Genomic DNA, 17524 nt, shown 5'->3' with positions numbered 1-17524 from the left:
GCGGGGAGTATATGCTGCGCAAGATCGACATCCTGCCTGGCTCCTTTTCGTCAATGCATGCATGTCTCCCGGAATTTTTATGTGTTAACAAAGTGAGAGCTAGATGCTGGTGTGATTATGACGGGTTGCGGGACGCGACCAGGTTAAGTCGGACTTCAAGCCTGTCAGGGTGGGTGTGCTTCCATGCAATAAAGGAAAAAAGAACTGCGCCGATAGCGTAGTGGTAAAATCCACTGGCCGGAGAAGCTGATTCATTCGCGCCGCCGTGGGTTCAAAACTCACTTGTGGCCGCAAAGTATTTCTTTTTATTTCAGATCAAGCTTAGCTCCACTTCGAGACCAGGCTTCAGACAAGAAAACACACAGTGGCTAAATGTGGGGAATGGCCACTGTAAGTGGTAGCGCAGTGAAACGCCTGTTAGAGACACAGTTTGCACCCTTTTGTGCCCTCCCAACTGAGCAATCGATCGGTGCAGAGCTCTTGAGTTATCGGCCAAGCTCAACCGAGAAAAGATTGCGGCGCCGCATCCTTTGTCGATGGTTCAGGTATGAAGGATGGTTCGATTTTTCACTATGACTCCAGATGCACATCGTGTCGTCTGGAAGATTTTCGTAGTCTTTTTTTTGTCACACTCCGATTACTCAAAACCGAAGCCGCGCCTTCAGGGCGTCCCACTTTCAGCATTTATGGTTACTGAAGTTCCAGACGCTTGCAGCCAAGCATGTGCTCCTTCAAGACGTAAGATTCCCCGTGAAAGTTGAAGTTGAAGTTGAAAACTTATTAAGGAATCCAAACAATGTTACAAGCGTATACAGCGAGAGGTATATGCTCTGCACCTCGAAGAAGAGGTGCAGTGCCGTGTGCACGGGGCACCCTCCACCTCGATGCCCCCCTACGAGCCTTTATCGAGTGCGGCAATGTGCGTAGCATCAATCGTGTTTTCTTGTCGTCACCAGGCCTGAAGAGCTCACATTCTGCCGCCCTCCGCGTTCTGAAAGGAGTCTTGGACTTTGAAAACTTGCCGCAACTCCTGCCATCCTGTGACAAATTAATGATGGTAATCGTTTTGGGGTTGTCACACTTCTTACTGTGTGTGAGAACGAGGTACTTTAGGCTGTACTGTCTCACTGGGTCGGCGGTCATGCGAAGGAAGACTCGAGCTGCAGTGGAAGGCGACCCCGCCGCCAGTGACAAAACCGAGTTCGTCCCGGGTGCCTGAGTACGCAGCATCCGCGCCTGTTATCTTGTAAAAACGAGACCAACTGTGCATGTCATTGCCATGATTGAAAGATTCCAGAACGCTATCTGATATATACTGAACGATAGGTGATTTCTCTGTATGCCTGCAACTTTTCGAGCCAGTGTAATAAAGCATGAAAAGAGGACAGTGATCACTGATATCCGATGGTATGGTACCGGTATGATTTACGACATTTTCAATATTGGTAATGACAAGATCAAAACAGAATGAAGTGGTCTGAGTGATGCGTGTAGGTGTGATAATGAAATTCTTGAAACCAGTGAACTGAAGGCCAGCCAGAAAACGTGAGGTGACTGTACAATCCTCCAACATATCCACTTTAAAATCACCTCCACAAATAAGGAGAAAATTATTTATGCTGACATAATCTATAAATTTGTCAAATAAATCTATGAAGGTTGATATATTGTCGCTCGGAGGTCGATATACTACAGATTTAATATCCAAGTTGCATTTCAAAGCCTGCATCTCATAGTCATTTGTTGGCGTTCAAAAATCTGGAACTAGGACCCAATGTAACCAGCTACGCCGGCACCTCGACTGCTTGCCCGATTAATAACATAATTGTTATAGCCACTAAGATGCAAATAATTGTTGTCATTATTAAACCATGTTTTGGTAAGCAGCATGATATTAAAATGAAAGGAGAATTCGCTTAGAAAATCATTTATCTGATCTTTATCATTTGCAAAACGAGCATTAACATGGAAGACAGAGCTTAGATGGTGTGAGAGCGGAGAGGACGAAATGAAATCATGATATTCCATTCTCGCCATTATGAAGATGCATTAGTATCAGAACCTGTGTCATTTAGACGCCTGTGCAGAGTCGCGTTCACTAGGAACATGTACAGGGCCTATCTTTGCAATGTCAACTTCACTAGAAACATACATTTTCGGAACCGCTAGTCCGCCTTGCAAAGATCTTATTGTTCGTCCAGACGGACTTCCAGTCAGGACTGGAAGTCATGGTTAGGTTTCACGGCCATTCTTACCCGCTTTTTCTCCAGGTCCCTGAATACCTCTTGTAAACTCGCGGTGAATAGCTTTAGGGAGATCCTGTCTCGCTGCCTGACACCCTTTCTTATTGGACATTTTTTTTTTGCTGCCTTTTTGCAGGACTACGGTGGCTGTCTAGCCGTTGCAGATATCTTCCAGTATTTTTACATAAGGGTCGTGTACACCCTGACTGCGCAACGCTGCGTGACTGCCGAGGTTTCGATGGAGTCAAATGCCAAACTAAAGTCAACCAAACATTCACTTAGGGCACTTGTTGGGAGACGAAAAACCTATCTCGCTATATTGGTGAGAGGTTGTGGGCACCAAACCGTTTCTTTTCCAATCAAGTGTCTTTACGGCTCATGCCGTAAAAGGACTTGTTTGAGAGAAAAACATTTGCACGCTTCCTGAAAGAAGTGGCATTAGATTGCAGTTTGTATAGCTGCCGCTTTTCTCTGGCATACTTTTTTCCCAATCAATTCTGTTTATTTACTTTGAAACATGCGTAGTCCTGGAAAAACGTTTGCGGGATGCAGATTGGCGGAAAATAATTTATTGCTGTGTTGGATCACTAGCCAGTCATTTATTATTTGTTCCTATTGATAGAGCACGCATATTTCCTCATGACTGTATGATTTGCTTTCACCCCTCTCCTCGTGGATATAAATTATTTTCCGTTCATCCCACAAAGTTTTGTTCATAACTGATGACTGACAAAGTTTTGTCCATGAAAGCATCGCAGCCCTTGGCAAGTTGCTAGTTTGGGCCCATGTAATAAGTGCACAAAATAGTGCACCCAGGCGCCAGTACAAAAGAAGCCCAAGATGTGTACACAACTGCATAAAAGATAGGTTGCACAAAAATAGGAGTCAATAGCAATAAGCATTAACTAATAGGCGACCAACAAAACAAACTAAAACTGGCAAGAGGCATTCTTTACAAGCACTAACAAACATAAATACCACGACAAGGGTAGTGGAAGTTGTTAGAAAATTCTACAGCGCACAATGAGATTGCATATTCTTTTTAGCATAGCATTACATTTCGGAAAAAAATGGCTTGTTTTTGCCAATAGTGCCATTTACAAAGCGAGAAAAACTGGGCTCTTTTTACCACTAACGGCCCCTTTTTCAATTGATGTTGAGCTTTTTATTTGAGTTCAGTTAGTCAGGGGATTGACGCGACAAGTATGTGAGAACTTTGTGCTCGCAAATTTGGCTTCAGTGTGGTGCGCATCGTATGTTTTTAACAAAATTTCTAAAACTCCGGTGTTAAATACCGTACATAGTAGAAAACCATCTACAGTCACTGACCAAGTCAATTATCGGACAAAGATTTCCACGCGATTCTTTATTAATGCGAAAGCAATATGTGGGTCATCGGCAACTAGTGCCGGCCTTGTCGTCGTTGGACCGCAAAAATGGTCCCGAAAAATGTAAGATGACGGCATCATGGTTTCGAAGGAAAACAAATTTTTTCCCGAAGATGCGGGGAATTGAATCCCACACTTCCAGTGCTGCAAGAAGAGCATGCAAGCTAGAGGCCACAAAGACCGCGTTGCTTCTTGGCGAAAAAAGGTGGACATAGTATATCCGTTGCCTTACGACTGCATGCGATTGAGTAGGCGTGTCATTAGAAAGGAACGGAAAAAAAATAAAAATAAATACGAAACAAATAAATTAAAATTCACCGCCAACACTGCCTCAGTGGTCGACTTAAAACCGTTACCTGCGGGAGTTTAGAGTGTTTACATCGGTGTGCTCAGCAAACCTGGAGAAGGCCAAATCCAAACATCCGCGGATGTTTCCTTTGCGGAAACATCCCTTCTAAGACACAAGCAACGCCATCTACCTCATGGATTTTGCACTACTATTGCGATTTACAGCCATCTTCGCTACGCTAGGTATATTTCCTCGTTATATCAGTTAACAAATTTTATAAACATGTGCATCACAAATACAGGATTTGTACATAGCGTATATTGCTGCCCTACCCCTATCCTTTCTTACTATCGTTCCCCCTTTCTTTCCGTCTCCATGTCCTTTTATTCCCGCTAGCTGCAGCTCAGCTGCTTCAGGTTTCGATGGCAGATTGCGCGGCTAGCAACATATGTTCCTTCCATATTTATTTTTATTTCCTATTTTTAACAATAAATGGCCACTAACAACAACAATAAAACGCTAGAGGGCACTGCGGAAACCGCACTGGAGTAATGAGAAAACACTGACGCCTCCTCTTTGAATCTAATTGGTCCTCTTTGCCTCTGTGTCGATTGTGACGTGGCGTCTGACCATCGAATCACGTAATCCACCTTAAACCGCACACAGTTAATGCACCTTACTCTAAAATTAATTCACATTTAATTTACGATTAATCCATCTATTCGCATTTATTTCGTTTAATTCGCAATTGATTCATTTCACTCGCACCTAATTCACAACTAATTCACAATTGATTTACTCTAATGCACCTTTAATTCGTTCCAATGTATCATTAAAACACATTATACTCACATTATTAAGGCGGAAGCCTTTAATGCCTCATCGTTGTAAGCAGGAGTTGTCGACAGAAATGTCACGCTTTTCAATTCGTCGAAATGGTAGTGACGTCACAGTGCGTTAATTTGAAACGGGGCCAACTGTACTGTGGCTAGTAACCATGCAACCAATTAAAGGGATCGTATAGCTCCAACTAAGTGGGACTGAGTTTAGTTCATTGCTTAATTAACCAACTCGCCTAATTAAGCTTTTTAGACAGACCAGATAAATAAATAAAACCGATAAGGAATTTGGTCGTGTTCGGGAATCGAACCAAGATCTCCGCAGTGCGGGACGAGCACTGTAACCACTCCGCCATGCCAGCTCGATGGTTTGGAATGAACAAAGGCGCGTCTAGTGAATACGATGTCTTCGTTCACTCCCATCTTCCTCCCTTCCCTTAAGGCGAGGTTCAGGTGTCCACCGAGATATGTGAGACTGATACGTTTCCTTTCCTCAAAAATCAATTTACAGTCGAGCAAGGCGCAGAGCCAAACGGGCGATGGGGTTCTGTGGACTCTCTGGCAGCGTTGCACGACGCTGTCGCGTTCCACTCTTAGAGGCGAAGCTTAAAAAATTCAGGGGGCACTTTGACTGTCTAAAGTGCGTAGAGGCGAAAGCGTTTTCCGCACCACTTTCAGTGCTTCTGTGGCACTGGTGGCGTCACATGTAATTGAGTACTAATTACTAAGTGATGACAAATCATAATTAATGGTTAATTACTGATTAATGCCTGAATACTAATTAACTGCTAATTAAGCGTAAGCGTAAGCTTCGCCTTTAGGAGTGGAACGCGACAGCGTGTTGTAGCGCTGCCAGGGAGTCCACGGAACGCCACCACCCGTTCGGCGCGATGCCTTGCCGTTTCAACGCAACGGTTTTTGAGGAAAGGAAATGGCGCAGTAAATCTCTGTCATCTCGGTGGACACCTGAACCGCACCGTAGAGGAACGGAGGAAGTGGGAGTGAAAGAAGAAAGATGAAGATGGCCCGTAATGAAGAAAATGAAAATTGTATTTGAGTAAAGAAAATTACGCAGTAACTGTCTCACATATCTCGGTGGACACCCGTCAAAATTCAGGGGGGGGGGGTGCACTTTTTTGACCTAAAGTGTGGTCACTGACGTGTGGTTAAGATGTTAAGCTTCGCCTCTAAGAGTGGAACGCGAGAGCGTCTTGCAACGCTGCCAGGGAGTCCATAGAACGCCATCGCCCATTCGGTTCTACGCCTCGTTCGTCGGTAAATTGGTTTTTGAGGAAAGGAAATGTATTTCTCTCTCATATCTCGGTGGACACCTAAACCTCGCCGGAAGGGAAGGGAGGAGGATGGCAGTGAGCGATGACACCATATTCACTAGACGTGCCTTTGTTCATTCCAAACCATCGAGCTGGCATGGCGGAGTGGATAGCATGCTCGTCTCGCACTCCGAAGACCGGGGTTCGATTCCCGAGCTCGACCAATTTCTTATTAGGTTTTATTTATTTATATGGCCTGACTAGACAAGTTAATTAGGCTAATTGGGTAATTAAGCAATTAACTAAGCTCTGTCCCACTTACTTGGAGCATCACTATATGGTCCCTTCAATTGGTTGCATGGATGCTAGCCAAAGTACAATTGGCCCCGTTTGAAATTGGCGCACTGTGACATCACGACCGTTTCGACCAACTGAAAAGCGTGACATTCTCTGTCGACAACAGCTGCTTACAACGATGAGACATTACAGGCTTTCGCCTTAATATCTTAACCACACATCAGTAGCACAAAGTGGACCACAGCAAGTGAGACCGAGCGGTTACTCTGGCGTGGGTCCCTGGGCATGCCTCGATCCAAGGTAATGAGCGCGTTCATGCGCTGGCCCGAGAACTATCCTCCTGGACCCCGGATGATCAGGCACCCAACCCTGCGCAAGAGGCCCCATCGGTCTCTCAACATCCAACCAACGTCTCCTCGGCCTGGGGATGACGAACACCTTTGGGGAGATGCGCGAGGCTCATCTCAGCAATCAATACTTGCGGTTAAGCAAAACACGTGCGGGTAGCCGCCTACTGACCCGCCTCCACATCAATTACACAACCCAAGAGGAGAAGCGGGTATCCATGCCCGAGGCCTGGCGCTTCGCACTAAAGGTTCGCCCCCTCCCCAATAACATGACAAAAGATGCCCATGATGGCCGCCGCCTCGCGCGAGCGGAGGCCATTTCCAAGCAGTATGGAGCTCGACCAGGGGTATTTTACACGGACGCGGCAGGTCCACACCATGGGGGTTGGTACACGGCTACCGTTGTCCACCAAAACAACTCAGTTCAGGGCCTCACCTTCCGTGCCCCCAACATTACATTCGCGGAGGAAGTTGCTATCGCACTTGCAGCTGCGGATCCAGCGTCCCGAGTCATTATCACCGACTCAAGAGAAGCTTGCCGCAATTTTGAACAGGGCCAAATTCCAGATCATGCTTTCCAAATTTTACACAGATGTGAGTACCGGGATTTCCCAACCCGGCACACAATCATCTGGGCCCCAGCACATGCGGGGATAGAGGGAAATAAGGTAGCGGACACTACCGCCCGCGCGCTTAACCACCGGGCATCGCCTCTATCGCCGCCTGATCCGGCTACTGATTTTAATCAGGCTATTACTTTTCGGGAGATCTCTCTCCTGTATCAAAACGCTCACGGCCGACACCCACCCACCTGTAAAGGCCTCAATAAGTCAGAGGAGCGTTGGCTACTTCGCCTCTACACCAACACGGTACTGTGCCCGGCAGTGCTCAAACATTTCAATTCGACCTTTTCGGGCGAGTGTCCACACCGTGGGGAAGTGTTTGCGGACACGTATCACATGGTGTGGGCATGCCCGGCGAATCCTGCTTTCCCACCCCACCCCCACCCCACCCCCACCCCACCCGAGAGGACTGGGAGGCTGCCCTGCTCGGCTGCTCAACTCTCCAGGACCAAAGAGCCCTGGTGACAAGAGCCCGGGCCGCCGCGGAGGCCACAGGGGTCCCGGACTAGGGATCCCTCCTAGTGATTGTGAGGGCCGGACCCTTCAGGCACGGTCCAAGCAATACCTCTGTATATAGTACAAATAAATGTTTTACACCACCACCTCTCTACATATCATCAAATCACAACATTCTACAAACTCACCCGTATGACACTGCCGCCACCCTACTGTACCTTGTCGCCCTTATCCAGCGCCACATGGCGACAATTACAGACAGGCTGCTTTATTTCCCCCACCGCCTTCCACCTTTCCTCCTGATTGTACCACCTGTGGCGTGCCCAGATCCACACTTTTCCACTACCTTTGGGAATTTCCTTCCCCAAAGGCAGTGCCCCCCATCCCCAATCCCACTCATTCTTCCTGGGAGGCTGCTTTACGGACCGCTCAGCCCGCCGGCCAGAAATGGCGGCTGGATCGGGCTTTACGTGAAGCACTAGCCCGTGGACTCCTGGACCAGTAGGGGACCACCCTGGAAGATTTTTTTAAGGCGGAAGCCTTTAATGCCTCATCGTGGTAAGCAGGAGCTGTCGACAGAAATGTCACGCTTTTCAATTGGTCGAAACTGTCGTGACGTCACAGTGCGCGAATTTCAAACGGGGCCAATTGTACTTTGCCTACTAACCATGCAACCAATTAAAGGGATCCTATAGTGATGCTCCAAGTAACTTTGACTGAACTTAACCAATTAGCCTAATTAACCTTTCTAGTCAGACCATATAAGTAAATAAAGCCGAGTAGGAAATTGGCTGAGCTTGGGAATCGAACCCCGGTCTCCGGAGTGCGAGTCGAGCACGCTACCACTCCGCCATACCAGCTCGATGGTTTGAAATGAACAAAGGTGCGTCTAGTGAATACGGTGTCTTCGTTCTCTCCCCTCTTCCTCCCTTCCCGTTACGACGAGGTTTAGGTGTCCACCGAGATAAAAGAGACAGATACATTTCCTTTCCTCAGAAACCAATTTACCGACGAGCAAGGCGTATTTGTCCGCGTTCCAGATTGGTCCAAGTTGTCGTGACGTCACCGCGCGCGAATTTGGACGGGTCTACACCGAAATATGTGAGGCAGTTACTGCGCAACTTCCTTTCCTCAACTGCAATTTTCGACTGGTGTCCACCGAGATATGTGAGACAGTTACTGCGTAATTTCCTTTCCTCAAATACAATTTTCGTCTTCTTCATTACGGCCCCTCTTTCTTCTTTCACTCCCACTTCCTCCCTTCCTGTACGGTGCGGTTAGGATGTCCACCGAGGTGACAGAGAATTACAGCCCCATTTCCTTTCCTCAAAAAGCGTTGTGTTCAAAGGGCAACGCATCTCGCCGAACGGGTGGAGGCGTTCCTTGGACTCCGTGGCAGCGCTACAACACGCTGTCACGTTCCACTCCTAAAGGCGAAGCTTAAGCGCCATTAATTGGCAGTTAATTAATGCACCAACAAAATGTGCAGTGAACAATCGCGTAGCAGAATGCAGCACTCAGGCTTTCGCCTTTCCCCCCTTTAGCCGCTAAAGTTTCTCGCAATTTGTGTGTGTGTGTGTGCAATAAAGTTGTTTCCATCCATCCATCCCCTCTCTTTGATACCCAGGGTGTTGCTTACACGGATTCCTCCTCCGTGGCTCCTCGAAGTTCCTGCGGCTATGCCCTGTACCACCCCCACCTCCCCGCTCCTGAAACGCACACCAGCGGGCCGTTTCTACGTCCTCCGGATGCATTGTCCCTCGAGGTCCTCGCCATTGCGCATGCCCTTCTGTCATTAGCCCTCCTTCCCTCTCTTCAAGAGTACACAGTCTATTCAGACTCACAAGCCGCTATACACCACATACAGAAACGCACCCTAACCCATTCTCTTCAACAGGAGGTCGAACGAGCGGTCTCTGCATTGCAGCCTTCCATCGTTTTCCTCCGCTGGGTCCCTGGGCATTCAGGGATTGACGGCAATGAGCTGGCCCATCAGCTCGCCCGCGACACACTTTTCCGGGTGGTGGTGGTGGAAAACCTTTTGTGTATAGGTATAATACAGTAGGTTATGCATGAGCTGACCCAGAGGGGGCCAGCCCTTACAAATACTAGGTGGAGGTCCCTAGTTCGGGACCCCAGTGGCATCGGCCGCCGCCCAGGCTCGCGCGACCAAGGCCCGTTGGGCCTGCAGGTCAGAGCAGCCGAGCAGGGTCGCCTCCCAGTCCTCCCGGGTTGGGTTGGGGTGAGGGGGGATAGCAGGGTTGGAGGGGCAGGCCCACACCATGTGGTAGATGGCCGAAGACTTCTCCGCACAGTGCGGACAGCTGCCCGAGAAAGAAGGGTCGAAGTGTTTCAGAGCTGCCGGGCACAGCAAAGTATTAGTATACAGGCGGAGCAGAAGCCGCTCCTCCGCCTTTGACAGACCTTTACACGGGCGGGGATAAAGACCATGGCCAGATTGATAGAGTAAAACGATGTCTTTGAAGGTGTAAGCTGGAATAAATTCGAGTTCCTGATCGTCAGGGTCGGAGGGGAATGTCCGGTGAGAGAGCGCGCGGACGGCGGCGTCAGCTGCCTCTTTTCCCTCAAGGCCCATGTGAGCGGGAGCCCAAACGACACGCCGGGCGCCGTTGATCCCCTGGCCCAAGCCCTCGGAGGACAGTGGGAGACTCACCCTTCGCCGCATGATCTATTAACATTAAATATCCACTGACAACAACAATAGCATCCGGAACCCCCTGCGACAAACGGTTCGACCGTAATGGACGTGTGAGGGTCCTCGGAATGCACAGTTTGGAGGCGGAAATGTCGTCGTTGCGTATTCGCACATATTTTGGGCTTCATCTCAATTAGTAATTTTATTCTCACGAATATGCCAAGTCATTTGCCACCACTTCGAACATTCTCCGTCGAACTGGTAGCCCCCAATTTGTATGTAAATAGTGGTCCCGGGGGGTCCCATTTTGATGGCCGCTTTACTAGGACATGTATAACGGATCTGAAGGAAAGGGAACGAAATTAAACGTATGGAGTTCTACTTGCTTATGCGAGGCTGGAGAGTCCTCCCAACGGGGGTCCGCATCGCCGTGTGGGGCATCGCTCCTTCTTCTCGGTGTCCCCAAGTGCGGTGCGACAGAGACCCTCGAACACGCGCTTTTTGAGTGCGTCGTAGCGCGCACTTTTTGGAGGCTGATGTCGCGCATGTTTTTTGTTAGCCTCGACTCGCACACCAGGCCGCGCGACGCATTTGTGCGGCTCTTGCTGTGTGTTGGGGCCTTTGTTTTGTGGCGCCAGAGAGGCGTCGCTTCCTTGCAGGGCCGGCCTCAACGCGCCATGTTCCCCATGCTGCAGAGGGTTCGGGCGCGCCTGTTTCAACAGGCGTGTTTAGATCATGTGACCCTCCCAGAAGACGAGTTCCTGCGGCGGTGGAGCACCCGCTTCATCGCCGCCAGCGGGGGCCGCGTGACGGTGCGGCTCCTGCCGTATTGAGTGTGTGGTGCGCGGTGTCGGTGCGCGTTCATCGTATTCAGTGAGCGTGCTTCCCCGCGATGCCTGGACATTATGGACCCTTTGAACATTTTGTGCTGTGAATGATTTTGTGTGAACGGCGGCAGCAGTCACCGTCGTGTTCTTGTTTCATAGCTTTTTTGTACCGAGCGACACTAGTCGCTGCCTTGGTGTTTTTGTCTTTGTGAGGGACTATGGTCCCTTTGTATGAATAATCAGTCCAATAAACTTCTCTGCAATGTGTAATATCGTGCGGTGATTGTTTTGGTCAATTTGACAAACCTTACTAGCATATTAAATGCTTTCGAATTCAAAGCACATAAGTAGTGGGAAGTGCCTGTTGCATCCAGGGACGACGTTTGCTAAAAAAGAAATGCTTTTATTTACAGTCGACAAAGACAGCAGGCACAGACATTACTGATGCATGGGTCAGCCAGTATATCCCACCAAACGTGCTCTATTGACTGGAGAAAGAAAAAAAATTGCAAGCAACGTTACTAGAACAAAGTAGGTTCTAGTAACGTTGATTGCAAGGGCCTGCCCATTGACTCGAGCTGAGTCACATTTATGGATGGATGGATGGAAACAACTTTATCACAAAAAAAAAAAATCTTCCAGGGTGGTCCCCTACTGGTCCAGGAGTCCACGGGCTAGTGCTTCACGTAAAGCCCGATCCACTAGCCATTTCTGGCCGGCGGGCTGAGCGGTCCGTAAAGCAGCCTCCCAGGAAGAATGAGTGGGATTGGGGATGGGGGTACTGCTTTTGGGGAAGGACATTCCCAAAGGTAATGGAAAAGTGTGGATTTGGGCAGGCCACAGGTGTTACAATCAGGAGGAAAGGTGGGATGAAAGCATGAGAGGCGGTAGGGTGAAATAAAGCAGCCTGTCTGTAATTGCCGCCATGTGGCGCTGGATAAGGGCGACAAGGTACTGTGGGGTGGTGGCAGTGTCATGCGGCTGAATTTGTAAAATGTGGTAATTTGGTGATATGTAGACAGGACCGAGGGGGCTTCTTGCGCAGGGTTGGGTGCCTGATCCTCCGGGGTCCGGGAGGAGAGTTCTCGGGCCAGCGCATGAACGCGCTCATTACCGGGGATCGAGGCATGCCCAGGGACCCACGACAGAGTAACCGTTCGGTCGAGAGATGTGGCCGTGGTAAGAATACGGTATGTTGCCGGAGTCGCCACGCCCTTTAGGTAGTGGCGGTACGCGGCCTGTGAATCTGTGAAAATTTCGGTTATGTTTTTGTCAATGATGGAGTGGGCCAGAGCAAGTGCTATGGCGGCTCCTTCCGCCTCTGGAGGCGAATGAGTTCGAATAGTGGCGGCGGCCCCCACTGTGCCGTCTTCATAGGCTGCGACTGCCGTGAAATATCCTGGTTTAGAATTTTGTGCCGCGTCGACATAAAGGATATCGGAGCGGTTGCTGTATGTTTTGGTGTAATAGCTCGCTCGTGCCTGCCGCCTACCGTGATGGAGACTAGCACTCATATTGCGCGGTAGGGGCTTCTGATATATGTGATCCTGCGTGCGCAGCGAAATCATGTAAGGTGTAGGACTTGTTGGGGTGGGAATAGACCGATTTCACAAAGCCTACTGCGCATGCGCGCGTTTACCGGAAGTAGCCAGCCGCCATCTTGGCTGTAGTCCTTCGTGGCGTCGTCTGCACGACAGCCTACATTACTTTGCGCCTTGACTGGCATTATACCCGGCCGCAGTAGCTTTCCGCCGTTTCGTTTATTGTGTTGAGCTCTATAAAGGAAACAGAGGCTCCACGGCTGAGTTTCGAGGGGTGCAATGCTAATCGCGGTAGGAGCAGCGCAGAGAGGGTGGTCAGTTGCCGCATGAAGTGGAGTGGCCGCGGTGGCGGCGCTGCGTTTGTTCCTCGAACCTTGCTTTGGAAAATGCTGCAGGTGGCGATAAAAACGCGCTTCACCGCCGCTTTCGTTAATTTTGTCAGCAGAACATTTGAACGAATAGCGATGCACGCGATTTAATTAACGTCTTCAGACAGTATTTACATTTCTTGCCACCTCATTTTGCTGTTTCAGTATTCGCTGTATTCATCTAGTCATTCGCTATAGGCGTATCACACAGCGTTTTTAGCCTTTATTTTTTCATCATAGCCCTTGATCAAAACCGGCCATGCGATTGTTTTTTTCTTATTCACGTAAACACATACATGTATTCACGACGTGCTCGGCGGGTCACCAGAAGGAAAGGTGAGCGATTCGAGCGAGCTATGCCGTTTTTCTAAATGGAGATGTGACAAATGCTTGTGTTCAGTACAAAATGTGAAAAGGAGAAGCCAATCGGGGAGCTTTTGAGTACGCCTAATTAGGGTTTAGGGGATTTTAATTTCGTGACGAATAGTTTTATTTTGATTATTGATACACTAATTACTTTTTTATTTAGGTTAATGTAATCTTCTGCCAGGGAGGGCGTCTCACGTACGACTCACTTTCGCTATTTTCGTAGAACGAGTATGAACAGGTTGACTAAAACACTAGATGGCCTTTTTTATCCGAAACAACGGACAAAATGTGGGTGATATCCCGGCATAAATGGCATGTGGCTGTTACTGGAATACCATGTATACTCAACGACCAGTGAGCAACAAAACGTTGGAAATTATTCCACATTTCGGCAGTTTTATAGCCTCGCTTTCTCGTTCCGTGAAATAGAGAAAGCATTATCGCTAGTATGGGAGCTCGAGACATCAGGAGTGAATACGTGCATCAAGCTAACATTGTGGATTCCTGAATATAACAATAAATCTTAGCACACTTGTTCCCTTACAACCTTGCACCAGGCAGAAATCGCTGCAAAGAAGGCTTGACGGCGCAGCACGAAGGCAAATCCGATTGCCTTCTTTTTAACAATTCAAGGGACTGCCTCAAAGCTGAGAGCCGCGTAAAAGGCATTTAATACAATTCAGAACTTGAAAATTTGTCATTGTCTACTGATCAACAGGGACAGTACGGCTAAATGTACTGAACAGCACTTCTTCAGCTGCCTCTCGTGAACAGCTTCTACGCAATGTCTTGGCTACTTTTTCTCTTCTAGAAAACGGAAAATCCGGGACGCTCTGCTTGGCACAGTTGTCGGAGCTCACGACACTCCTCAGGTGAACGCACTTGTCCCGCAAATACAGCATTCACGCAGAGAAACACCGTGTGGCGACGCAAACAGGGCTGCTTCTCGCGCGTGCGCCACGCACCGCGCTGACGCGGCCGCCGGCCGGAGTACCACAACTCCCAGAGTGCACCGCGGCGGCGGTGGCGTAGCGCAACTGCTTGTGAAATCGGTCTATTGGTGGATTGAGACGTAGCTGTCGCAGTAGGCATTGTCCTGTTTCCGTGCGACTCAGGCGGACTAATTGGTTGGTGCGTTGAGCCTCTATTAATTCGATCACTGTATTGTGGGTACCAGTGGCCAGGAGACGTTTCGTGTTAACCGTCCGCGGAAGACGTAAGGCAGAGGTGACAGCCGGGCGGAGTGGATAGCATGCTCGTCTCGCACGCCGAAGACCGGGGTTCGATTCCCCAGCTCGACCAATTTCCTACTCGGATTTATTTATTTGTATGGCCTGACTAGAAAAGTTATTTAGGCTAATTGGGTAATTAAGCAATTAACTAAGCTCAGTCCCACTTACTTGGACCATCACTATACGATCCCTTCAATTGCTTGCATGGTTACTAGCCAAAGTACAACTGGCCCCGTCTGAAATTCGCGCACTTTGACGTCACGACCGTTTCGACCACATTTATGGTGTATCACCGGGGGGGTCTTTAACGTGCACTGACATTGCACAGTACACGGACTTGTAGCATTTGAAATTGAAAATTGGTTTTTGGGAAAGGAAATGGCTCAGTATCTGTGTCACATACCACGGCGGACATCTGAAGCACGCCGTAAAGGAAGGGATAAAGGAGTGACTGAGAGAGGAAAAGAAGGAAGAGATGCCGTAGTGGAGCCAAGGAGGTCGGAGCTCGGCTCCGGAATAATTTCAACCACCTGTGGACCTTTAAGGTGCACTGACATCGCACAGCACACGGGCACCTTTTGCGCGTTTTGCCTCGAAACGCAAACATGCATAAAAAAGAATACTGTAAGCATGTAGTGCTCGTCTCATGTAGTGCATGTAGTGTAGAGTTCGTCTCGATGAAGTATTAAGCGCACTTTCTGAGGCCGGCCTTCAGATAAACACCAAGAAATGTTGCTTTGCTTCCACTTCTATCAAGGTACTCGGTCACGTCGTTAGCCAGAAGGGTGTAAAGCCTGATCCCGACAAAGTGGCTGCAGTTTTGCATTTTCCTCGCCCATCGCGCGTCAAAGACCTGCGCAGTTTTCTGGGGCTAGCGTCATACTTCCGGCGCTTCATACGCAACTTTGCCTCTATTGCGGCCCCTTTGCATAAGCTCATCTGCGCTGACCAGCCGTTTGTTTGGTCTGAGGCCTGTGAGGTCGCTTTTACTACCTTAAAGAAGGCTCTCACATCTGATCCGATACTAGCACATTTCGACGACAATGCTCCAACGATTTTACACACGGACGCCTGTGGACACGGCATTGGTGCAGTTCTTCTGCAGCGGCAGCACTCTTCGTGCGAGCAAGTCATCGCCTACGCCAGTCGTACACTGACTGCAGCGGAGCAGAACTACACGATAACTGAGCAAGAGTGCCTCGCTGTTGTCTGGGCCATTCAGAAATTTCGCCCTTATTTGTACGGCCGCCAGTTCACAGTTGTCACTGACCATCATGCCCTGTGCTGGTTGTCCTCGCAGAAAAACTTGTCCGGCCGCCTCGGCCGCTGGATTCTCCGTCTCCAGGAATATGACTTTACCGTCACCTATAAATCGGGCAAGAAACACCAGGACGCCGATGCGCTATCTCGTTGTCCCCTCGCCCAAACCCAACCACCGCATCCGCAACCCGTGTCCTCCGCATCCTCAAACTGCCAAACTACCCCTTCGACGTCTATTTCAACCTTGACCGCCGCACCCATTGACTTGATGCCAGCTCCCAGTCTTAGCGATCTCGCCTCAGCGCAGCGGGCCGACCCTTACTGCCGGACTCTTATCGACCGTCTGAGCGGTGCTACGCGGCCACCGAATGCCCGCCTACGTCGCCAACTAAACTCTTTCAAGCTAGTCGACAACATCCTTCTTTGGCACAATTACAGCCCCTTCGGTGACTCATGGGTCCCTGTCGTACCCCGTTCTCTTCGCCGAGAAGTTTTGCAGGCCTTTCATGATGATCCCCCGGCTGGCCACTTAGGCTTTCAGAAAACTTATGACCGCATCAAGCGCCGTTTCTTTTGGCCTGGCCTCTCAACCGCTGTTGGAAAATATATTGCGTCTTGCATCTCTTGCCAACGTCGTAAACGGAGCACGTCTGCCCCTGCGGGCCTTCTACAGCCTCTCCCCTGTCCTTTCTCCCCTTTTGAAGTCGTTGGGATTGACCTCTACGGTCCCTTACCATTAACACCAACGGGCAACCGTTGGATCGTCACTGCCATCGACCACTTAACTAGATACGCTGAAACGGCCCCTGTTCCTTCCGGCTCTGCTTCAGAGATCGCCCACTTCTTCCTGAACGCCATCCTTCTGCGCCATGGAGCTCCTCGTGTCCTTATTAGTGACCGCGGCAAGTCCTTCCTCTCCAGCATCCTTGCCGAAGTTCTTCACGCCTCCAGAACCGTGCACAAAACCTCTTCAGCTTATCACCCTCAGACCAATGGGCTCACAGAGCGCTTTCATCGCACGCTGTCCGATATGCTAGCCACCTACATCCAGCCCGACCACACCAACTGGGACACCATGCTTCCCTTCGTTACCTTTGCATACAATAGTGCCGTGCAAAGAACCACCAACTTCTCCCCATTCTTCCTTGTGTATGGACGTCAACCTACCTTCATCCTCGAAGCGTCTTTCTTCTCCGCCCCCTCAACCTCTTCCAGACTCTCTCACGAACAGTTTACTTCTCGTCTTACCTACTGTCGTGCCATTGCCCGCCTGAATACCGACGCCTCCCAAGCCTCCCGGAAAAACACCTATGATCTCTCCCACCGTGCCATATTTTTTCACCCTGGTGATGAGGTACTGCTGTGGACTCCAGTGCGTACCCCAGGATTGTGTGAAAAATTTTTGAGCCGTTATATTGGTCCGTATACTGTACTCGAACAAACGTCCCCGGTGAACTATCGCGTTGCCCCTGTTCATCCTGTTAATGATCGTCGTTGCCGAGGTGCCGAGATTGTTCA

The sequence above is a fragment of the Amblyomma mixtum genome, chromosome 5 (genome assembly GCF_055824585.1).
Source record: "Amblyomma mixtum isolate Tamu chromosome 5, ASM5582458v1, whole genome shotgun sequence".
Classification (NCBI taxonomy): Eukaryota; Metazoa; Arthropoda; class Arachnida; order Ixodida; family Ixodidae; genus Amblyomma; species Amblyomma mixtum.
This window is presented reverse-complemented; position numbering follows the sequence as displayed.